The sequence below is a fragment of the Stegodyphus dumicola genome, chromosome 3, assembly GCF_044657685.1.
Source record: "Stegodyphus dumicola isolate Sdum_Otavi_A_Nest chromosome 3, ASM4465768v1".
In the NCBI taxonomy this organism is placed as follows: Eukaryota; Metazoa; Arthropoda; class Arachnida; order Araneae; family Eresidae; genus Stegodyphus; species Stegodyphus dumicola.
The window spans coordinates 171,090,659-171,117,995 of NC_140770.1; the positions used below are offsets into that span (position 1 = coordinate 171,090,659).

Here is a 27,337-nt window from a genome sequence, read left to right on the forward strand (position 1 = left end):
AGCCAAATAAAATAAAATCATCTGCCCTGAAGATAGGGATAGTGCTGACAGATCAACTTTAAATTCATTGCGCTCAGCGGCGTTTCCTCCCCCCCACCGCAGAGCAGCGTGAAATTGATAAACAGATTTCGTATTTCGAAACATACTTTCGCTTTGTAGATCCTTTACACATTAGTAAATATATGTCGGAAATTCTATTTGACATAATCGAAAGTTCAAGCTTACTTTTATAAAATTGCTCTAAAAGTCTGCAAAAAATAATAAGGCGGATCCAATTCGAAGATTAAGGAACAACGCAATCTGCAACATTAACTGAATTAGATAATTTTAGCTTAGCTTATACCGTCCGTTATACATTAAATTAAATCCGTTATACATGCGTAAATGTATTATGCGCATGCGCACACGCATATTCGCAGCCGTAAATGTCTTACGCGCACGCGTAAACGCCTATGCGCATGCAAACGCGACGCCTGCGCAGAAATTTTGTAGCTTTGTGCTCCGGATTATGAGTATCCGAATTAACGACTTTTGACTGTATTATAATTTTTGGAATCAGCGTTTTCTATATGAACATTTTTTACTTCCCTAGAAATTTATATAAACCTTCCATATGCATATCAATAATACACTTTATTCAATTCATATTTATTTATAATATACATTTTTATCTATCTTCTATTCAAACACACACATATTTCACAATAAGCTTTAAACATTCATTTGCGATATCATGCAGTTGGAAACTATATTCATAACTTAATTTCACTTTGAAATATTACATAAATATTTTGTAAGACATTTTATTGTGAAATTGATAGACTTCAAGAAATGAAAGGCATAAAAATCAAAATAATCACTTCAGGATATGTTTAAAGAAATAATTTAGGAACTTAATTTTTAACTTTTCATAATTAAAGTACAATACTCCTTATTTCATTATATGAAAATATACACATCATTCAATTTCCATTATTACATTTAAACTTGCGATCAATAACAACTTTGGATTAATCTTCATTTGGGAATATTCAGTCAATAACTTTTGACGGTATATTTATTTGGCACCATTTAAAGCGATAATCACTCAAATACAGTAGCTTGTTTCAATACTGAAACAGGAAGCTTGTGGCAAATTATGTTCAAATGTTACCTATAATTACAAACCATCATTGAATAATCACCAATAAATCCAAAAGATTAACCAAAGTTTGAAATGTCATAAATTTCTTATATTTTAATATAAAAATTATTCATTATTCTTCACCATTTGATGAAATAAATATTATAAAATATTATTTATGAAAAGTTGTACATGCAGCAACTGTACATTTTAGGGGTAACAAATCATTACAAAATAACCTTAACTCACAGCAAGTACTACTATTGAAATACAGTAGAATTTCAATCATGCAGCCTCTAGTTGTGTAGAATTACAACTACCTGGATTATTAATTTACTTTCTAGATCTAAATGATATTAAACTTCCATTTTTTATAATTAATATAAAAAGATAAAGAGTACACTATTTTTTTTTTTTTTTTGAAATTATTTAGATCAATATGTATAACATGAAGATTGGCCTAAAATGTTCAAGACATATGTAGGCTTAATGGGAAAAAAAAAAAAAAAAAAAAAAAAAAAAAAATGCTGCAGAAAGGCCTTTTTGATCATTAGTCCATGAATAATTGCTTAGCCATTGATAATATGCTACCTTTTTTAAAGCATTTTAACAAACCTGATAATTAAACTATGTTAGTTTTCTTTCTTTTTCTTTTGCTTTAATTGGAGTTTGGTACTTAACTACAGTCAGTTACTAATAACTATTTTTTAGAAGAAAAAAAGAAGAGGTTTCCTTTCTTGATAAAGTGTCATGATGTAATATAAATTTATTACTCAAACTATATGTACTGAAAGCATAAAATGCTATATTTTAATCATTGGTTTCATTTGATTATAATATATGTAATAAATAATTACATTAGTATTTAATAAATATAAATTAATCACAATAAATATGCATTTAACTTAAAAAAGGGTAAAACCTAGTTATGGACATGGATTGCAGCTCCAATTACTCCAGATAATTAAGTTCTACAGCTAATTCCTTTGATGATTTTGTTATAAATAATTTTAATGATTACAAAAACAAGCAAAGAAAAAGAAAGATAACACACAAACAAAGAAAAAAATAAAACCGTAACATTATATTAATAAAAGATCATCATCATCATCATTATGCACAAAGATTTAAAAGATTATCATCATTATACAAAATGCACAGAAAAATATATTAAAAAATTAATAACATATAAAATTCTAGATGGGGGGGGGAGGTCTTAGCTGAAATATAGAATCACTTGCACATAAACACACAAATAAAGCTCAAATTTTTCATATCAATATTTCTTCACCATACAATAATAAATACTTGTTACTGTTAGCTTATTCCTTTTTTTTTTAAAGTAAAGTATTAGTTTTTGCAACACATACTGTTATTAAAATATTAATTATAAATTAAATTTATGGGACTATTATCTTTTACTGATCTTTCAAGTCAAATAACATATATATATAAAACATATATAATCCACCTTCACAAAGAAAATTCTTTCAGAACATTTTCAAAAACATCAGGTTTTAATATGCCTGATTTTATTATAATTCTGTAGCCTTTTAAGCTCTACAAAAATATTGCTAAAACTCCTACAGCCTATTTGAATATTATATTTTATAAGTTTTAAATGATCTTCACTTATTACAAGCAGCAGTTAGATTCTAGTTACAAAATAATTATCCCCCTACATATACAAATTTAAACATTTTGGGTAAACTTTTAAAATAACTTATGTTAACATATGTATATAAAAATTAAGCACTTATAGTTTTGAAAATATTTAGAACATGCTTTAAAAAGTAATTACTTCAATAAAATGCATAAATAAGAATCAAAATAATTCAAAACAGTGATTGCATTTTTATTAATTTGCTGCATAAAAAAAAAAGAAAAATATCACAACATATTAAAATACATTTGAGATAATGTTGTTGTATGAAGGATATCTAATATATAGCTTTGTGGTACATGTCATAATGTTACGTTTATCGGATATGATCTTATACAATTCTCAATTTTTTTTTCCTTTCATATATCAAAGGCCTTCTAAAACAACACTTATACATACATATGTAGAAATATGTAATGTTTAGAAAACAAAAATGGTCAAGAATCTTAACGTCTTTATGGGTTAAAACAATCAATTATTTGAAAATAGCCCTTCTTTTAAAATAAAACCTAAAAACACTATCAAAATTTGTTCAGAATCTACGCACAAATTATAACCTAACACATTTTACTATAAAGGAAATGTACATGCCGAAAAAGCCTTGCTTTAAGGTTAATTATCATTGTCAACGCACACACACATATATATGTAATAATAAAATTCCATAGTCAAAAATACACTTAAAATTCTAACTGTATGTTCTTTTCATTTTTACTGGCGACGTTCTCTTATTTGAAAGTACATGGAATTAAATCCACAGCCCCGTAGTCAAGTTGTTTTTCCCGCCTTTTCTACATGTACAGTTATAGAATGTTCTGGAAATATTTAAAGTGAACTGGATTGGCTGACGATATTTTTTTGAAGCTCCGCCTTTCTAGAGGCTATAATAGGACTCGCAAAGGAATATCGGGGGCTTTTTCTTAAATGTCACGATGCAGTAAACGTCATACAAAAAGTTATTAGTAATTCTTTTTATTTACTCCGGTTATCTGATTTTGTAACTGCTATTTCTCCTGAATAATAATAAATGGATACTTTTTTTTAACTTATCGTCTGATAATTTAAGCTACGACTAAAGCTGGTACATCACAAGGAGTCGACAGGATGGGTGTACCCAAAAGGTAAGAAATTACAATGGAAGAGAAAGAACTTTTTTTAAGTGCAAGTTGTGTCTGTTTTTTACAACTGAAGAATTGTGAATTGTGATACAGCTTTGTCTTCAAATTTTGAGCACGTCTCATAGTTATAACCGCATGATTTGGATATCGTCTGCTGGAAAGAAGCTGAAGAATTTCAATCATTTATACTTTTTTTTTTGCAATTGAAGAATTGTGATACAGCTTTGTTGCCGCATTCACCTGCAATAGATTCAAAAAATTTCTTAGAAATTATAATGTAAAACAACTTCTAATTACTGCCCATCCCCCCCAGACAAATGGTAAAGTAAAGCATGTGAACCAAACCCTAGTAACCCGTTTAAGATGTAAAGTAAATTCTACATCATTGAAAATTCCATGGATGAAAATTTTGGATCAAGTTATTAGTGAATATAATAATTCCCCTCATTCGGTAACTAAATTCACCCCTGCATATCTTTTACTCGGAAAACTTCGTTTCGATTCTCCCCTAGATCGAAATACTTACCCTCCGGTTGACATAGCGAGAAAATTAGCTAAAGAGAGAACTATTGAATATCATAAAAGGAATAAAAGTCGTTATGACACAAAATTTGCAGATGTAGATTTTCAACCTGGTGATCTAGTTTTATTTGATGAATTTGAATTTCCAAATAAACGTAAATTGACAACTTTCTATTCTGGACCATACCAAATTGTCAAAAAATTATCTGAGGTTAATTATGTAATTGATAAAAAGAATTACCACACAAATTAGTCTGGAAACATGGACTATTCCAGACTACGACACTACCAAGACCCAGAAAATTTTAAATTACATCACCAATAGGTAGACACACCTTCCTTTTGGTAAACGCTCAACTGGGGTTGCTACTAAAGGTAATTAGAGCACCTAATTATTTAATGTCTAATTTTCTGTGTTGTAAATTTTTAGTATGTTGTTTTGTATCTTTGTATTTATTTTGTATTTATGTGTCAATTTTTGGCAACGACATTAATGGTAATTATAAAATACTATTGAAGTTGAAAGTTGTGTTGAACGACAATGCAGTATATGACATAATTGTCATTGTCGATAGTAAAAGGTAAAATACGAGCAAAATTATTGTGTAAAATTATTATTATCAAAATTAAGTGTTTTTTATGAATAAGTAATCAAAATGAAATACTGTAAACAAACTAAAAGTCAAAAGGAAATGTTAAGAAATTAGTCAAGTATTGCAATTGTCAATGATATGAAGAAAAAAATAGAGGAATACCTCACCTCAAATAGAAATTTTTAATATTAAAGCCACGGCGAACTGGAAATGAAAGATTTGTAAAATACGAACTGCTCTAATGTTTTGCAGCAATCTCTAAAGACCTGGATACAGAACTGAAACTGTTCTCGAGAAATGTTTTCCCAATACTGCATGCATAATGTTATTTTTCTTTATTTTCTATAAATGTCAATATATTAAGGTATGTTATTTACAATTTTATATATTGATATTATTATTGACTGTGTTATAGTGAGAGTGTCTATTTAAGATTAATATTATTGTAACTCAAATTCTGGATGAGAGTTTTTCAAACAAATTAAGCAATTATTTAAAATATTTTTTCTATTTGGAATGTCTTGTAGTCGAGACGCCCAGCTTCAAGCCTTTTCAGATGGGGGGAATATTTTGTAATAATAAAATTCCATAGTCAAAAATACACTTAAAATTCTAACTGTATGTTCTTTTCATTTTTAATGGCAATGTTCTCTTATTTGAAAGTATGTGGAATTAAATCCACAGCCCCATAGTCAAGTTATTTTTCCCGCCTTTTCTACATGTGGCAGTTATACAATGTTCTAGAAATATTTAAAGCGAACTGGATTGGCTGACGTCATTTCTTTGAAGCTCCGCCTTTCCAGAGGCTATAAAAGGACTCGCAAAGGAATATCAGGGGCTTTTCCTTAAATGTCACGATGCAGTAAACTTCATACAAAAAGTTATTGGTAATTCTTTTTATTTACTCCGGTTATCTGATTTTGTAACTGCTATTTCTCCTGAATAATAATAAATGGATCCTTTTTTTAAACTTATTGTCTGATAATTTAAGCTACGACTAAAGCTGGTACATCACATATATATATGTTTCCTACAGTTTCTCTTCAGAAATATGATTTAATATCTTTAAAATAACATAAATTTGCAAATTTTGCTGATAAATTGCTCCCATTAATTTCCTATATGAGAAAATTTAAATATACCTTTTTTCTATTAATAGCTTCTCATAAATTACACAAAGGAGCAAAAGAACTACATTAGAATAGAAATTAATGCAATCACAATCTTTAAGAAATAAATATAATACATATTCAATGATTTTAAGGATTATGAAATGTGGTTTACAGAAGATTATCCAAATTACAAATCTTAATGCCAAAAAAAGGGGGATATTTGCTATCTAATTCTATGTATTAATACAACATATAACATTGCCCTGTACTCAACAACAATATTTTTTAATAAAATCGTGAGAAAATGAATATAAGTGCACACATACATAACTATCATATACATCTTAATTTTCAATAAATCCTTGAAACACACAAACTTATTTTAAATATTTTATGCAGGGGCACAGAAAAATGAAAAATTTATAACATATACCACATAATGAACATACAATACATAAATTATATTTATGGTGTTAGGTGAAAAATATAAAAATGTAAAATGTGAAGTAAAAAGCTCATAACAGAAGCATAATAATAGCAAATAAATCCACTTTTCACATCACAGTACGGAAGACAAGCATAGCGATCAATATATTCTAACAAAAATGCAAATATCAAGCTATGCATGTACTAATCAGTTTATATTTAAATTTTCTTTATAGGCCTATATTCTTTCAATAATTGTCAATTTAAAAATTACCTTGGATTAAATATAAAGTGAAAAGCAATGTAGCTAGTCTAGTCAAATAACACATTTTTCTTTCAAATGTGTCATTTAATGCCTAATTATTTCACCCAAAATGGAAACAGGTATTTTGAATATCACTATTAACCCTGCTTGTTATCAACAGTGCACTTACATTCAATAGCAAATTTCACATATTCTTAAATATTTTTATTGATGCATTGCAAAACAGCTATGGGACTGAATATGTTATGATAAAGTTATTGCCAAAATTAGAACATTTAGCATATTTCAAAAAGTTACTATAATAGTATACTGCTGAGCAAACTTGATGCGTCTGTGTATATTTTGAGTTTTACTGACATTTACAGCAGTATTTCCAATTGGGCATTTGCAGAATATTAAGATCATATTGAGAAGTAATTAAGAATTTCATGATAGAGTCTGCACTTTTCAACTTTAAACATTGAAGATGGGAGATTATAAACATCTTGTACTTTTTAAATACTGAAAAGGGCAACTAGTAATTCACTTGTGCATATCCACAGAAAATATATCACATATATAAGTTAATAACATACACCAGATTAAAAAGTAGCATTTGAGCAAAATTCATATTATTTAAATACTTAATTTAAAAGAAATGTGCTTATCTTATCACCATTAAAATCACTATTATCACTATCTTATTTAGCAGTTTTACCTACAATTTAATACGGCTTGCTTACAAGGAAATAATGAAAGATGAAAAGTAATAAATTCTGCTTAGCACTTCTCTGAAAGAAAAATGTTTCCATAATTACAAAATTAGAAAATGTTACTAGCAGCACTAAATGTATTATTTTTGAATGAGATTACATTTGATTAAATATATTATTTTGAACATATGCATGATTATTTGACTATTGTGCAGGAAATGAGATAGGATCCATTTCATGGTATAGCATCAAAAAAGTGTTAAGTAAATTAACATAGCTAACAAAAGTTTGATAGATTTGCCTTAATATATTAAAATGTTTAAGAAAACAAAGAGACAGGCTGCAAAAAATAATTAAAAACACATTCCCAATGTTTTATTGGCATTATTACCTGTTAAAAAATTAAAGGGTTCTAATTTTATACTGTATTTTACACATAAAGAAGTGGCTAAGTAGAAATGTATAATAAAGCTACTCATAAAAGCAGAAATCATAAATTTATAACATAAATAAGAGTTTCTACATTAATTAAAAAAATAAAGTATTTGTCTTCAGTTAACATAAGACAAAAATGAGCGATTTACAGCCACACATATTTAAAACAGAGAGAAAGGAAGAACTCTGTTCACAAAACAAGATAAAAATGTTATAGGTATTAAACTTTAGAGTGCCTCTTGAAAACACAAATACTTTTGTACATCTCAAGCATTAATATATTAACACATTTATAAGATATTAAAAAATCAACTTTTAATTATGCTGCAGAATAAAAAGCTTTTCATAGTAGTTTAAAACAAGAACAGGTCAAAATAAAGACAATAACATCTCCTATCAGTAAATGCTGTGAATGTGCTATATATGAACAAAATTGGCATTTACAGAAAGAAAAGAACTACATTTAGCAACATTTAATATTATATTCGAAAGTAAAAGCCAACTTGAAATAAAATATATACACCATAAGCAATAAATAAGATACACTACGTGCATATCTTAAAATCTGATTTGGTACTTAATTTGAAATAGGAGAAAAGTTTACCTCGAAAACATGAAAAAATATCACAAGCAACAGTAAATAGTACATCACATGAAATAAAATTAAGCAAATTTTCATGAAATAATAAAGCTAAAAAACTATCTAAATAAAATTTTACATCACATATTTAGAAGATGAATTGATCACAGCAATTTTATAATATTTTCAAAAATCCAGCTTTCTATATGTATATTACATGCAGTTTTAAACAGGTGGAAGTGCTTTTATAAAAACTTTAAAGGCAACAACTAATTTAAGTATTTCTGGCTATGACAACAAAATGCTAATTCTATGATATGATGAAATATTTCACTCAAGAAACGAATTCAAATAATTACTTTAGTAAAAAACATTTAAATGATTTCAATTGAGGCTTTAAAAATCTGACACAATTAAGATGCTAAAAAAGTGAGGATTTCAAATTAGAAAAATGGCAAAAGCAAGTTGAAAAATCATACACATTTATTAGCATACTATAAATAAATTTAAAATAAGCTAAATACCTTTAAATGAATCTAACAGTTTCTAATATTGTATACACTGCATACTTCCAGCAATTCATTTCATGAATACTGCCAGAGAGTTTAAAGTTATGTATCAAATTTTTGGATTATCTCTTTAGGGTAAAGCTTTTGTTCTCTACGTGGGAATCAAGCAAATTAAAAAGGATATAAGAAAACAGCAATAAAAATTTCTGTCTCTTCTTATCACAGTTTTGATTATCTCATACATACAATCCTGAAAGCCTATTCCACTAATGTCTTAGGTCAGTCATGAAGAAAAGTGCAATAAAAAGTGATAAAATTAATTTTTTTCATCCATTTTGGATTTAGTTTTTGATATTGGTGGAAAATTAACTTTGCATTCCATATTGCATTGCAGTGATATGACAATCTTTTTTTTTTCCTTCAAAATATACATTTTTCTAAACAATTATCTTTATAGTCAAGAAATTCAGTACATATTAACAAAAATTATAATTTTTCGCCCATAAAACACTGCAATATTTCAAAAATCACTAATTTTTTTTCAATTTCTCTTGTTCCAGTTTTAAATGCCCAAAAACTTTGAATGAAAAATTCAAAATATTTAAAGGAACAAATATATATGCATGTTACAGCATTACAAAAATTTTATTTAAAAACATAATTTTCAAAGTATTTTCGTGCAATATGCTCCTGAAAATTGATGAGACAAAAAGTAAGAAATTTAGAATCTATTTTACATAAGGACCCAAAAAGGTGATACTCAATACCAACAAATTTCAAAATATCTTCTAAATGTACAAAATAAGAATTAAAGAAATGTGAAATTAAAACCTAAAAATATATACCAAAACCAGAAAAATAAAGAAAGAAGAGGAACTCTATTAAATCTGATGTAACTTATTGAGAAAATGATACATCAGACTGAATTAAATGCCTCTTCTGCTGAAAAACCCTTGTATTTCTGTATTCAAAATCAACTGATGAACCATTCCATGAACTAGTCGAAGGGTTTTTAAATCAATAACAGTTCATCCAAAAATTTTATTGATATATCAAGTTTGATAATAAATATAATTATAAATAATATAAACAACCTTTTGTTAGAACAAACAAAATAACTTGAAAATTAAGTAGTAGTACCACAAAGATAAAGATGACTAGTAATAAAATGGACGCATGGAAACAAAACAGGGAAATGATTGAAGAAATAAATAAATCACTACATTTTTCAACCTACAGAGATACATATTTATATTATCATTAGGTCCAATATATAGTGGTTGTTGTACAAAGTGGCACATTTATATTTGAAAATACATAGCAGTAATGATATAAGCCATCAACAAACAAAAATCAAAATACTATGATATGCAATTTCACTAACTTTCTACATTACGAGATGTACTTCACTGAGAATTACCCTAAAGTTTTTATGTAAATCCTTCCTACAAATTATATAAAAATAATTTTTAATTTCTATTCAATATAATTTCCTATTTAGTAAATGAAAATTTTTTATTCTGTAGCTTATAAAATACTACACAGATTACAGATTTTTTTTTAAAGAACAGATAATTATAATTCTATATGTTTTAAAAATAATATATGGCAGTGATTTTCATTCACTGTTGTGTTGCAGATTAGTCTACAAAAAGTATTTAAATCTATGCATTATCTACTAGGTTAGGAAAAAGCAAATTCAATAGATGATAAGAATTTAATAGGATACTTTTACATTAATCTAATTTCCTGACATTTTTATTATTGTTGAAGGCAATTAAAGAAAAGACAAATAATTAAAAACAGATAAAAATGCAAAAACACTGCTTCATAAATGGTTGATTTATACTCAATGTTCATTAAAAAATTTTTTATTTTTTTCATTTGGCACAATGGTAGATATAGACGTTAAACCTACATTGGTAATACCTGAAATCTGTCAAATCAGACCATTTAACAGCTTATAGAAAACCATTGCAGATACTTTAGGATCATTCCAGTAACTGTATTGAGATTTTCAAGAAATGCTTCAGATTTAGAAGGAAAGAAAAGTATCCTGTTATTATCATTATGATTTAAAAATAACGGTATCCTTTTTTGAATTCATTTCCCTAACAAATAATCAAATATAAAATTTGCATTTGAAATAGGTAAAATGTACCATAATATTAAATTAAATGTACTTTTCTTTTTAATGGCTGGATACATTCCAGATGAAAAAATTAATTATATATATAAATGCCCATCTCAGAACAGGATAATGTTATGCCTTATGTTCTGAGATAAGCATTAGCACTATATGCTGCTGCTTGAGAGCCATTGCAATATGGTATAAAAGTTACAATTTTTTAATGAAAAATGTTATATATTTTGAGTTTTCTGTATGTAAATGATATTATAAAAAACAAGAGAAAAGGAGATTTACTTTGATGATACTTAATCTGCTGGATCCTCATAGGTAATACGAGCATTTGTAGAAGTAAAACCAAATCTAAGAAGCCTGAAGAACTTCAACTATGTTCAAAACAGCTAAATACAATAAAAATTAGATAATTCCCTCTACATTTTTTTTTTCAACTTCCTTTTCCCAAGTAACTAACTCCAAGAAAAGAACTCTGCATTAAATTTCTGTATTGTTTTTTTTTTTTCTTTTTTTTCTGGTGATCTGTTATTTTTTAGAACAATTTTGTAGTTTATAAATTCTTCTATAGCATTTTATATTTTTCATACTTTACACACATTAGATATTAGTTGGTCTTTCTTTAAACTCCATAGTACATAATATACTTAAATATGAGGGCGATTCCGAATCTAACCTCCATTTGTCTGTAAATAAAAAAACTTGCATAGCTTCAACAAATTTTTTATTTATACCTGAAAGGTACAGCTGTCCTCTATTTTTCAGCATAGTCACTATGTTTATTCAAGCACTTGTCATAGCATTTTAGAAATTTACCAAGCCCCTTCTGCATTAAACTCAGCTACCTGCGACTTCAATCAACTTGTCACAGCAATCTGAAGTTTCTCATTATCAGTGAAGTGCTGTGTCCCAAGCTACTTCTTCATTACAGAGAACAGACGGTAATCAGAAGGAGCCAAGACCGGGCTGTACGCGGTATGTTGGAATGTGTCCTACTTGAACTGGTGCAAAAGATCTCATTTCACTGAGCACTGTGGAGGTGAGCATTATCACGCAGGAACAAAACCCCAAATGTCAGCAGGCCATCATATTTGTTCTGGATGGCTCTTTTCAGTTTTCTCAAAGTGTTACAGTACACTTCAGAATGGATTGCTGCACCGAATTTGACAAGTAATATTTTGTTAGCATCCCAAACGCAGTGACCATAACCTTTCTCGGCGACAGAATTTCAAGGGCTTTCATCGGCTGGTTCGGAGAACCGATATGACCCCATCCATTGACTGCTGTTTTGTCTCATCATTCACATGCACAACCCAAGTCTTTTCGCCAGTCACTATTCTGTTCAAAAACTCCTCTCCTTCCATATGGTATCAGGAAAGAAAGTATAAGGCAGCACCCCTTTGATTTATTTGGTGGATATCCATGAGAAGTTTAGGTACCCATCGAGAGCAGAACTTCTTGTGGCCTAATTTGCCAGTGACTACCTAGTACAAATCAGTCCAGGAAATGTTTGGAAACTGTGTAAACTCCGAGATCGTGAATAAATGGATGTGACAGATTTTATCATCAATTTGTGTGACAAGATCATCACTCACTACTGATGGCCTCCCACTCCTTGATTCATCGTGAATGTTTGGGATCTATATGACACACAATTCACAATGAATGTCTGCTGCTGATAGTCCTCCCATAAGAATTCGTATTACTTACATTTGGCAGGATTTTTAATAGTAGCACACATTTTGTGATGTTCTAACCAGCAAACACATGGAAGTATGACACTCTCATTAGGACAGCGGGAAGCTTACTCAATCACAGATTGCTTGATGCTACAATGATTGCATTCCACCCACTACTATCAGTGCCATGCCACATCGGAGGATAATTTTCAAATTGCCTTTGCATAAATGACAGTTATTTCATATTTATTTAATATATTCTAAGCACTGAGCAATATTTTAAAGCAATGTTTAGAAGCTGTGGTTGTAATATTTCAATAATTTAATAAATCAAATTATACACATTACATTATAATTACTTAATTTCAGCTTACAAAATTGAGTTTAAGAAGAATTTATATGTAACCCATGTTTAATACAAAACAGGCAGTACTTAATAAAAGCAACTCTTATTACTCGACCATGAAAACAACAACAAAAAAACTGCAAAGAAAAAAAAGACCATGGCTATTCTGAGTGGTGTTGATCAACTAAAAAGTCAAATATTTGGTTAAAAAGAACTCCCTTTTTTTGAATAGGTATACATCCAGTTACTGTAGCATTTATTATCGCATAAGAAATATTCAATCTGGCCATGATGGCATTTTTTGCCTTATTATAACTCCCAAAAGGAAACTTGTGTTAATGATTCAGGCAAGAGCTACATCTGATATCAGAACACTGCTATAATGCATTTGTTTATACAAGGATTTATTGGAGAAGGGGGGGATTATAATGACAATCTGTACAATCTTATTACACTTATCTTGTTTCATGCTGATACATCAGTACTAGACTTGCATGCATTTACAATTAACAACTTTCACATAAAAAACTTATATATCACAGATGGCACGTAACATATGAACATCAGTCAGCATGCATTATTTCAATCCCTATGAGTTTCAAGTGCTGTTATTTGTATACAAAAGAATGCAATAAATAAATAAAAAAAATACTGTACGAAGAAAATATATTAATCAAAAAGAATAGAATAAGCCTCAAAATATTTCTGAAAGGATTTTAAAAGAAATAAAAAAGTCTGACATATAAAAGTATTCAATCACAAAACATATGGAAACGGCCATGAATTTTTAGCATTTACATTCTATAGATACATTGTAATGAGCAGTTATTCAGCAGCTCAGCACAGTACTCAATTGCAAAGCTTCATAAATATTTCCCTTGTTTGATACAGATATTTTACTTACATTCCTTTCAGCTATGTAGCATTATAAGGATACTGGAAATTTCATCATGGACATTGGATAAATAATATATAAAAGTATTTAAGATTAAACATGAGGTTTCCACAGAAATTTCAACAAAATGGAAAGTAACTAATGATTTGAACAAGAAGAATAAATAAAAAGGCAATGCCATACAGACGAGTATTACTGAATATACTTATTACTGAATTCTCCATTTAACTAGGAACATTTCACTTTACCTACTAATAAATGCAGAAATACCTATTCAGAATTCTCAAAATATATTATCATACTTTAATAAGTAAATTTTCAAATTAGATTAAATTAACGAGACACTGCTCAATACCTAATATTTATATTTATGCCAATTAAAAAAAACTCCAGATTTTTATAAATTCCACTCAAATTATTATCTGCTTATAAAAAAGGATTTTCAGTTTTCACCAATCAGTCAGTGGTTCCTAAACTGTGAGCAGCAGTTCCCCAAGTCACTTCAAAATGCTGCAAATATTTACAAAGAAATAATACTTAACTCACATAGTTTTAGAATTTGAACCATAGATGCAAATGATATTATAATATGAACATCCAATAAACATTGTATTAACCGGTTTTTGAAAAGTACCACTATGAGCTTACCAACTGAACTAATTGAGAAGCTGATCCCTTTCAAGAAGATAAAGTCAATAAGTTAGCACAGATTCAAAAAATATGAATGATATGTGATATTGATTATAATCAAATAATTACTGGACATGGGTGCTTCCTTGCATACCTAGAAAGAATTAATTTGCAAAATAATAATCTTTGTAATGCTTCAAATTTCATCGAAGACAACATGTTAGGAAAAAGCATGGCAACATAGAGGAATTCTATTGCCACAAGAAAGAATTTAAATCTGCAAAGGAGCTGATGAATTGTATAAATGGTAGCAGAACAGTACTGGGAATTTTAATTTGATGTTTGTACCTGCAAATATTTGATTTTATTTCTGCTATTAATTATCCTTTTTTTTTTTTTTTTGGGTGTGTGTGTATGTGTGTGTCTGTGAGTCATGTTAACCATGAGGTTGATTAGTATCAGCTATGAGTGTTGCAGCTCACTCATATATTACATTAAAACAAATTCAAAGCTCATTCCAAAATCAGAAAGCTCTGAATTTAGAAGAAAATTTTACTGAGCTATCTTTTAACAATAAACTTCAAGTAAAATTTTACAGCAAAGAATTTCCTATCTTTGGGATTATCATAAAAATACTGTGCAATGTCATGTTTTTGCAAGGCCAGGTTTTTGACAGTCACAGAGATAAAAAGCAAGCATTGTGATAAAAGTCCCTGTAGCACAGGAAATAAGGTAGCTATATCCAGTTTGGTCACCCTTTTCAAATGCAGTTATTTTATGCAATGATATGATCATTACAAATTACGTATTTTTCAGTACAGTTCATATAAATTATTTCCAAATTTGAAATAATATTTCCTTATTTTTTTTAAAAATTCAACAAACCTAACTGTATTTAGTGTGCACAACAAGACTTAATTTCTAAAATTAGAAGGCCACTATTAGTTCATTTATTTGATTATGGCAAAGCAAGCAAGGGTATCTGTCCTTGCTTGCTTGCCCTAAGGGAAGGAATATCTTCATAACAGACCTTTTGAGGGAAATGGCTTGTATTTACATTTACATATGGGGAAAACTGTGAAAATGCGCATGCTGCTGGCTTGTTCTCCAGAATTTGACCCAAGTTTAACTATCAGTGATCAGAAACTTTACCATTCAGTTGCGTGCCAGCATAGAGAAAGCCACCAGAAATAAATAAATAAAATAGAAAATAATGAATAAGTAAAATGAAATAAAATATAAATAGATAATGTATCAAAGAGTTTATATAAATTAATATTAAATAAATAAATAATAAAATAAGTGAAAGATGAATCAACTAATGATAACAAGACAGGATATTCAGGATTGATGAAAAAAAGCCTTATCAAAGAATAACACTGCTCCTATATGGAAGAGTATTCTTCATGGTGAAATAAAACTGCTTTCTCATTTTGGCTACTGATTCATTGAAAGCCTTTTTGACGACAGCAAGAGTCAGCATCCTCTAAAGTTCAGGGAACGTCAAAGAATGAACTGGAAGTTAAATGTGTGCTGGTAAAGTTCCTGTTCTTTTTCCTGATGAGATCATATTTCAACACAGAGGATTCTTCCCTTCCCATTTCAAGTTTTCCTACATATTTTGCTTTTTTGTAGAAAAGAGAGGCTCTTCAGTAGCTAGTGCCAATGTCAATTTAATCAGTAATACAATAAAGAACTGCAGTTAATGTTATTTTGGACTATAAGTGAAATTATGACTTCGTTAAAAAACTGAGAAGTACTAGAGGTAGGCTCTGGCTAAATTTAAGCCCTGGTTACTGTTTTAAGCAATTTATGTATCGGATATATTCTAATGCTAACAAAGCTGAATAATGTTATGATTAATACAAGACTATTTTTATAAATTCATCTCAAACAATATCACATCAGTTATTGATTTCCTCAAATGCGAATATTCATGTATATACATATTAAAAAAGGCATTTTCTCATCAGTTCTCCTTCAGTGTTATAAAGCTTGTTACAAAACAATAATGCAATCAAGTTCTGCTCATCAAGGAGGAAAAATACATTATCTTGAAGATTTCCAATACAACTAAAAATTTTATGTCTCCACTTTTGAACAATAACCCGGACATCTTGAATGTGAACAAATGAATACACATATTTCAACTTTGAAACATATAAAAAGCAAACTGATCTAATAAATAATGAAATATAATTATGTACATACAGTGAAACATATACCTGAACATAAATAATGGTAAAATTAATAAATGCAAATGATAAAATAATAAATGCAAAAATTAATAAAAACACTTTGAGGTATAAATGACGTATGGTTAAATATTTTTAATACATATACTTTTTTAATCATAAACACACACGCAGAACAAAATATTGCCAGATTGCCAAACATTTGAAACTTTTCTCATAACTAATGGGAAAATGCCTAAAAGCATAGTTTTTATCCTTAAATCAAACCAAACACATAACCAAGTTTATTATTTCCATGTATATTTTTAAATTATATAAATACGTCATTTTACATTAAAATATATAATTACACCTATTTTATAACCTAAATTTACACATAAAAATACATATTCACATTAAACTAATAATATACAATGTTTACATAAATTACAAAGCTTTCAAGTAAGTGCTTTCCTTAGTAGAAGAATAAAAGATTCAGTTGAATATATATAAATATATACATACATATAAATAGTTTTTAATGATTTTTTTATGTTAGTTATAAGATTCTCACTGTGTCAAAGATGTTATACTTCTTCTTTGGTAATAATAAGGTATTTCTTCATTGGGTAAATGTAAAATATATTCTCACTGTAAATATATTTTATCACTGGGTCAAAATATAATAAAATCTAAAATGCACTGTCAATTATGCAAAAAGGTCTTTGGTTAAATAATATTATTTCATAAAGATTTTCAACATTTACATAAGTGTCATTTAAACAGGAAAACTAGAGAGATATTTGCAACATATTAACTACATACAGACACTAAAACAGAGAAATATCTGTAACATATTAATTCCAAACAGATACTAATTGAACAAATATGCTAAAAACTAATATTTATAAAAGAAAATGAATAGCAGTATACATTACATTAAGTAGAACAGACTTTTTAATGAACACAAATATAACAAATATACACCTCCTAATCAATTCGATCTTCGATCGGATTCGGTTTTCTTCTTCGGTCTTTGCCAGCAAAGACCAAATAATTTAGATCTGAAAACATAAAAATATATTTGTGAGTATGAGAATATTATAGTATTAAAAAATAAATTTCAATAGCATTTACATATAATTTTCCAATATATTATAGATTCAATATACAAAGTGGTGATGGCTAATATTCATTGCACAATAAACACTTTAAATATAATAAAAATAAATAACAAAGGCAACTAAAAACGTTTTTGGAATCTTACATGAAACCTGAATATAGATATTGGGAGTAAGTTTTAACAATTTAAAGAGATAGCCTCAAAACTCAAGGAATTGTAAATATACTCAACTCCAGATTAACCAAAATTAAACTATCTCTCTATAATGTTAGTATGATTTACTATATACATCTGACAATAACTTTCTCTCTGTATTTGTTCTCATTACTTCTAACATATGAACAATTTAATAAATTTTGATTGAAGATCATTAAAATTATCAGATACAATTCTGCTATGCAGAAATAAACAGAGAGTTGATGTTAATAAAGAACTTAACGATTTTACAAAAAAGAATTAAATTTTAAATACATAAATATACATATATGTGATGAAGATGCTGGTGTCCACAACGAATGATGTAGATCAAGGATGTGAAACTCGCGGCCCACAACAAATATTTTTGCGGCCCGGCCAATATATCGGCAAATAATAATATATAATAATAAAATAACATATCGACGAAGAAAAAAATGAAATGTTTACTGCTAAGTAATTAACGATAATTTATTCAGTGTTGTTAGATTACTCACAGCGAGCTGACACACACACTACTTAAATTACAAATGCATGTGAGTAGCTTGCGTTCAGCTACCTTCGGCTTGGGGGACACGTGCACTCAGAACTTGTACGCATCCCCCGATAGCCGAATGTGGCCGAACTCATGGTCTCAGTTTTCCAATCATAGTTTTGTACGATATATTGGTGCATGCACTTTGCTTTATTATTAATTATTACTTAATTCATATTGTTACAGATTTCATAGTTATTTATTTATTTAGTTTTTTTTTTTTTTAATTTAGAATTGTAATTAGATTTGCTTCATGTTGCCTTAGCAACGCAGACGATTTTTGAAAAGACAGCTGCGTTGGAAGTTAAAAATAGAACAGCGCGTGCATTTAATACCTAATAAATAAATATTTCGTAATTGCTGTTGCCATCCACAAAAATCCAGATATTTATAGATGTTTCCAGTATATTCGAGAAATTAATTATAAAGCTTATAAAAGGCGAGAACAAACAACTCATCTCAGTAGTAGCCGTAGTTCTAGCGAACTGTTTGTTTACTTAATGCTGTGATTGATTTGTAGCAATTTCGCTGTGAGATAGAATTAGATTCTCTGTTTTGAACTGATTTTTGCTACGGGGTTCATAGCCACATTTTAGTTAAAAAAATAAGCACCTATAAGCACTTTTCAAGAACATTTCAAGGAAAAAAAATAAGCACCTCTCTAATTACATTATACACAACTGCATAACCTTAAAAATTAGACTTGTAATTTAAAATATGAGAAATGCAGTATTAATTAAGAGAGAATAAGCATTACCTCAACCATGGAAAATAATTACTTTTTTTTTTAGTTTTAAATAAAAAAAGTTCAATTTACAGAACTAGTTTACAATGAGAGAAAAAAAAAAAAAAAAACTATGCAGAAGTAAACTATATTACAAAATGTAATGATGAAATTTCAGTTCAAAATAGAGAAAATAAATAATAATAAGGCACATTTATTGTACAGTCAAAAGTCGTTAATTCGGACACCCATAATCCGGACCTCAAAGCTAAAAAGTTTCTGCGCATGCGCCGCGTTGGCACATGCGCACAGGCGTTTTACGCTTGCGCATAAGACCTTGACTACTGCGCATATGCGTGTGCGCAAGTGCAGAATACGTTTTCGCCTGCGCGTTTAATGTATAATGGACGGTGTAAGCTAAAATTATCTAATTATCTATCAGTTAATGTTAATGATTGCGTTGTTCCTTAATCTTCGAATTGGATCCCGCTTATTATTTTTTGCAGACTGTAAGAGCAATTTTATAAAAGTAAACTTGAAATTTCGATTATGTCAAATAGAATTTCCGATGCTGGAACTTCCAAAGGATCTACAAAACGAAAGTATGTTTCGATGTCCAACAAATAAAAAGTGGAATTGCTCCAAAAAATGGATAAAGACATAAAAAATGTGACAGAGAGGTTAGTGAAAACAAAAAAATTTCGATTGACAAGTTAGTCGGTATTCTTGGCACAGCTATTAACGGGACTTGAACAGCGGAACTTTGTAACTGAACAAGAAATTATGTCTGTTTATAGAATTAAATAGAAAGTATTATCACATAAAACGAAGCAACTTAAACAACTTACATTGAAAGAAATGTTTAATAAAGTAAACAAATAAATATTAAGTTTTTTTTTTTTTTTTTTGTAAATTTTGATACCCTTTAGATCATAATTGTTCTTTATTTCATAAATTACGGTTTCATATTTTTAATTTTAGAATTTCTGCATGCCATCTTACGAAATTTAAACTGATGATCTATAATCCGGAATCGCCGAAGTCCCAACGAGTCCGGATTAACGACTTTCGACTGTATTTGCTTGGAACCTAATAATAAATACGATTTATTTTTCCACTCATATTGATATTTAAATAATTTAAATCTAAATTCTGAACATTTTCTAAATTTTCACTGTATATCAGTTTTCCCTTAACAGATATTGCAAGCAAAGTAATTTAGGTAAAAAAGAGGAACATTTCTGAAATCAGAGGACAGAAATTAGCTTTATGCAGTCATCCTTTAACAGTAAATGTTTAACTAACACGCATACTTGGAAATTGGGGAATATTTGGACAGTCGAGCGTAACTTGAAAAAGAGGAGCGGAGGGGGAGTAGACTGTAGCCGCTCTTTAGATTTTTCCGCTAAATAAATGCTTTTGACATTTCGATATGTGCATCATACAAAAGTAAACCAATTGAACTGAAAAATATTCTGCTTAGCAAGCACAGTAAAACTCTTTTAAGTGTTCATAAACAAATCTCGGACAGAACATCAAAATTAATTATCTCTGCAAAATATCACAAACGTTATTGCACAATACGTGTGCCATAATTCTTCCCTACGTGATATTACGCAATCTGAATCAACAGCTGGTGGTATTGGGTGTTTTTCATTTTAATTTTCAACAGACGTCGTTAAATTTCCGGAATAGAATCATTCTTTGCTTCATAGACCGCAGACACTTTAGTCCTATTCAATGCAGATTGGAAAGTGACTTAAAAAAAAAAAAAAAAAAAAAAAAAAAGGTCCGTTGCTTGTTTTGCAGCAGCGAAATGTAACAGTTCCAATATTCGAGATTTTGCGAAGAAAGGGGAGAACCTCCCAATCTTCGTACTGTATAATGTATTGGCCAAAAAAATGAAATTATTTTGACTATTTGATTACTTTCCCTTTATTTAAGCCATTCCGAATATTATTCCTTAGAAAGCTAATCTGTGTTAAAACACAACCATTTTTGGAAGTTTACTATATTTCAGCAGTTACTGAAACTATGTTATTATAAACATTCATACATATGCTCATAATATAAGCATGATGATCATAATAAACACAAATATGAACTGACCAAGTGGAACGAGGATGCAAATTATTAAGATCTTGATAGAAATTCAGACGTGTGTAGTATTTGGGTGGGAGGAAAAGAATGCCGAATGTACCGGAATTTTCTACTGCTTTCGCAATTCTTTGACCGATAGAATGACGCGCACCTGTCTGTACTCTTTGTGCACACCAAAGGTTATGTTAATGCAGAGAAAGGGAGAAAAGCTATTTCCGGGTGTATGATTCCCCATCTGACATTTCATATTAGGAAAAAAAAGTTGTTTATTTAGTTTCGGCTTTGGTACGGGGAAAAATAGCGCGTTCATTAAAAAAAAAAAAGCACTAAAAGCAAAAAATAAGCACTAAAAACAAAAAAATAAGGGCTTTAAAGAAAAAGTAAGCACCTATAAGGGCCCTTATATTTTATTTTCAAATATAAGGACTTATAAGCACTTATAAGGACCGCTACGAAACCTGTGCTAAACGTTTGACATTTTGTGATATTGTTAGAATATTTTTGAAGAAATATTTCAGCATTTTGATTTATCTCTTGTGGAAAGAATAACTTTTTGTTAACTTTTTAACGTTAACCGTGTTTATTCCAGCCCTTTGTATTCAGTATGTCTATATCAAAATAAAGTGGTAGTAAAATTAAACGAAAAATTGCTGACGAACATAGAATATTCCAAGTAAAATGGGAATTGGAATATTTTTGCTGTGAAATAAAAGATAAAATAATCTGCTTGATATGTAATAATACTATTAATGTACCAAAGTTATATAATATTAAACGTCATTACGAACAAACACAAATCGAAATATAACAATGACGAAGGATTAATGAGAGAAGAAAAGTTGAAAGAGCTCAAGTTAGGAGTGAAAAAGCAACAGTCCATGTTTAGTAAAGTATTGCAAGAAAGTGAAGCGGTGGTACATGCAAGCTACGTCTTGTCCAAGTTGATAGCTAAACATTCGAAGCCTTTTACTGACGGTGATTTCATCAAGGAATGCCTAATGAAAGCTGAAGAAATTGTTTGTCCTGGAAATGTGAAGGCTTTTCAATCAATTTCATTGTCTCGAAATACAGTTGCAGAAAGAGTTACTGATTTAGCCGCGAATTTAAGTGATCAGATCAAAGCAAGATCATCTAGTTTCGAAAGTTTATTGCCTGTGACGAGAGCACGGACATTAGTGGCAAAGCTCAATTAGCAGTGTTTCTTCGTTCTTGTGACAAGAATTTTAACATTTTTGAGGAATTACTGGAACTAATACCGATGCCTGGTACTACCACAGGAGAAGATATATTTACTTGTGTTTTTGGACTTCTGCAGAAATACAATCTACCTTTGGCAAAATTAAATTCTGTAGCTACAGATGGCGCTCCATCAATGACCGGGAAAAACAAGGGCTTCGTAGCATTACTAAGAAAAAAACTCAGTGAAATTCATGGTTCAAACATTCATCATATGCATTGTATTATATATCAAGAAGTTCTATGCACGAAAGTAATAAATATGGAGAATGTTTTGTCATATATAAAAAAAGTTATAAATTTTATAAGATCTCGAGGTTTAAATCAGCGTCAATTCACTGCTTTCTTTATTCACTGCTTTTCGTCAATTCACTTCTTTAAGTGAGTTAGATAGTGAATATTCGGGTTTGTCCTACTATACCGAGGTACGTTGGTTATCTTGCTCCAAGTTTCTCAAACAATTCTGGGATTTTAAAGAAGAAATCTGTCAGTTTTTAAAAACGAAAATTAAGACGTAAGTTTGTTTTACGATACAATATGGATACAAGATTTATCTTTCTTGGTTGATATAACCAAACACTTAACCGATTTAAATTTATCGTTACAAGAAAAAGACCATATCATTACGAACATGTTTGACATAACTAAGGCATTCAAATGTCAACTAGTTTTTGGGAAAAACAATTTAAAAATGAAGATTTGACGCACTTCCTGATGTGCAGCATGAACAAATCAAGTTTAGATGATACTTGTTCGTATCAAAAATACGCAGAAAAAATTGCAAATTTAACAATGAATTTGAAACTAGGTTTAATGATTTTAGTTCCCTCGAAGACAATTTTTTTTTTTTTCTTTTCCGATTTTCTCAATAAGTATTGACTCAGTACCCAGGCATATGCAAATGGAGGTGATCGAGATTCAATGCAACTCAAATTTGAAAGCAAAATTCATTGAAGTGGGCGTGCCTGAATTTTACAGATATTTACCAGCCAGGTTTGAAAATACTCAAAAATTCGCATATGAAATTATTTTAATGTTTGGTAGCACTTATCGGTGCGAGCAGTTATTTTCGGTCATGAAAGGTAATAAGTCTCCTATTAGAAACCGTATTAATGATGCTCACCTTGGGTCAGCGTTGAAAGTTATCATTGCAAACAAAATTTCTCCCGAAATAGGAAAGATAATAGCAGAGAAGAGATGTCAAGTATCAGGACGTAAACATTAAATTTTTTTTGTTCTTTTCTACATAAATATATATATATATGTTTATTATTGTGTTATTCGAAATAAATCTACATTTCTATGAATATTGATTTTTTTTTGCGGTCCACCTAAAGTTAAACCTTGTTTGTTTGGCCCAAGTGTACTTATGGAGTTTGACATCTCTGATGTAGATGCTACAGAGCTTCCAGACAAAGACGTAGCACCAATCATAGCCACATGAATGCTTTTTTACTCTTGATAAAATATTCTTCAACATAAAATATACAGTTTAACTGATGGGTGTTGCCTTGGCAATCATTTTTGCATAGTAAAATTGGTATTCTTAAATTTTTGTTATGTATTTGAAGAAAGAAAGAGCAAAAACAGACAGAAGGCTTGCAAGCCACAGAAGCTGAGAAAAAAATGCATCAATTATACTCCAAAGGTTTGGTTAAGAATGAATCAATTTTGGTTTGACTTTATTCCAACCGGCAAATTAAGGTTTCATTTAATTAACTTTAACATTACTGTTGGCTAAAGCATTATACAAGTATGTCATTAGCCTTACATTTCAAGATTAATCTTGCAAGAGTGTAGTTTAGAGATTTATTTTGAGCATGTTACCTTTAGAATAAAAAAGGAGAAATAAATAAAAAATAATTATGAGGCAACTGCAAATTAAAGCTAGTATTTTATCTTGGTTTGGCTTGGTTTGGTTTGTTTGATTATGGCAAAGCAAGAAAGGTCTATCTGCCTAAGGGAAGAGATGCCTTCAGGGGAGGATTTTCTTCAGTTCCACATGACACAAAGAGAAAACAATGAAATGCCCATGCAGGCAACTAGTATGCTAGAATCTGAATCTAGGTTGAACTACTAGTGTTCAGTAGCTCGGTTGCTGGTAAGCCTCCCCCCCTTTTTTTTAATCTTGTACGCATACATATATAATAACATAAAGCTTTGTAAGAATCCAATACGTATATTTATAATCTATATAAAGCAGCTAAAAATTAATATTAGAAAATTCAAAATCAAATAAAAAAAATAATACTGCAGAGCAAAAGTAAAAGCAAAACAAATATTAAGATTCTTGCAACATCTCCTCAGGTGGTTGGTGTCACTTGAACTACTACAGATAGTGATACTGTCAACATCTTATTTACTGCACGTTTTGTATGAACTTACTACTTTTTATTACAAAAATGTAGCTTTACTGGCTAGGCAAGCTTATATTTTTAATTAAGTATAATTAACTATTTATAGTAATTTTAACTAATATTACATTTTCAAGTGTGTTATGTATTCTCATTATATTTATAAAAACAAATCTGATAGGGACACTACATGACTTCCATGTATGGTCGATTAAATTATACAAATTTTTTTGCTGCATTTCATTTAAACTTAATTCCTCAAATTTCATTAGAGATATATTTCTCATTCAATTAATTCAGTTCTCACTTCAAGGCAAAGCAAAAATACATAAAAACTCAAAACATTTTCATTAAAAATTGTAAAATACAGAAAAAACATAAAACACCAAATACAGTTAAAACAGTTAAAAATAAATTTTACAATTAAAATTACAGTTTTCTTTGCAAAAATAAGCCATTTGGCCAACGGGCAAGAAGGCAGATTTTTTGGTGCCCAAAACTAAAAGTTTACTTTTGAGTGAGCAAAAAGACATTGAAGATAAAGAAACTAACTTAATTCACTATTCTACTCAGTTTCAAATGCAAACAAATGGCAGTTCCTTAGGCTTACCTTGCCACTTCAAGTTTTAAATTGTTGACAATTACTCATAATTTTACAACAAATCCATGCAGATTAACTAAAGGCATAAAACTACATAATTCCATCACTTTTAAAGCAAAAAATGCACAATTTACCAACATATACAAATAAAAAAAGTTGAGGTCGATGAGCCAAATAACAGAGTGAATATATTGTACATCAACTACTGTAACAATATTATTAGTTTTGATTGTAGCTTATTGATTGTACTCGAAGTTTTAATTACTTCTTGCGAGTTTTAATTAAGTCTTTTCACCTAAGTTTTATAACGTTCTTTGGATTATATGCTACATGTTTAAAGGTAAAAATTAAAAATTTTTAACTGAAGTATTTTATTTTATTATTTAATTTTCACTTCCTTTTCAATTTTTTAAATAAAATAGATTTCTCTTTATTTAAGGTTCAAAATTTTAATTAGAATTTACTTTGTTTTTTCCTTGCTTTGAGGAAGGGCCAGAATTTTCGGATGAACTATTTTAAGTAAAATACATTGAAATGATTCATCGGCTAACTCTGGACATAAAAAAGCATGGATTTTTGTGGAAGAAAGATTTCAATTCATTTCAATGTTCCTCCTCCCTGACGAAGTGGCACTGAAGTTGATTGAATTCCTCTTCTGTTATGTTAATTTTTCTTTAAATTTCATTAATGTTTTGAATTGGGGTATTGCTTGTTTAAAAATTTTGGTTTTAACATTTTTTGAATTCTTTGTAACATTTAATGGATTATTTGGAATTTATTATAAAATACTAGGCATGTTTATATGTTGTTTAAAAAAAAGTTTTGAAATTATATATATGTGATTAGTGCAGTCAATCACAATGAAAAAGTGAGGAACACAACCACATGTTCTAGCAATCCCATATACAAAATTACAATGTTCTACGGCAACTCGTTCTTGAGTTATGCAAGATAAGATACATAAGTATGTATGTAGAGACATAAAGAAAAAAAAAATCTCTTCTGAATCCATTTTGAAATCCTTCTTGGCAAAAACAGTCCTTTATTCTGTCTGTACGTATAGATGTCAAACAAAAACATTGTTCACATGGTTTTGAGAATGGTTGAAATGAATATTTTGGTTCAAATATGATATGTGAAATTTTTCACAACTACAATACTTCCTTGACTTCATACAAGGAAGTAATAATTCAAAACATAATAAAGAAAATATTTATATATGAATTCTACGCACATTTCTCACAGAATTCTGTTTAGATTAATGATAAGTGCACTCTGATTTTTAGGTCTTTATCAGGTAAGGGGGTTACATAAATAGTCTGCATATGCCCCTCAAAAAATCATTAAATTTATTTAATACATGTAGAACAAGCATTAAAGTAACTGCAGAATATGCCCCATTATTATTAACCTTTTTGTGAAGAAAGGCATATACATAAACTTATCACAGGGGTGGTCTGTTTTTGCAAACATCTCTCCCGAGACAGAGAGAGACCTTTTCTCTACTAAGCCTAAATCCATAAAATTATGGAGATGTGAACACATTGTTTAATAATGCTCTGCAGAA

General features: G+C 29.3%; 1 protein-coding gene across 1 annotated transcript in view; it reads right to left on the bottom strand.

The window, feature by feature from the left end:
* Positions 1–614: 614 nt before the first annotated feature.
* LOC118184133 (solute carrier family 12 member 8) overlaps positions 615–27,337 on the bottom strand; it is a 119,541-nt gene continuing 92,818 nt past the window's right edge. Inside the window, exon 16 of the mRNA XM_085813613.1 lies at positions 615–17,966. The gene's annotated coding sequence lies outside the window, so the exon portion shown is untranslated. The remainder of the gene's footprint in view (positions 17,967–27,337) is intronic.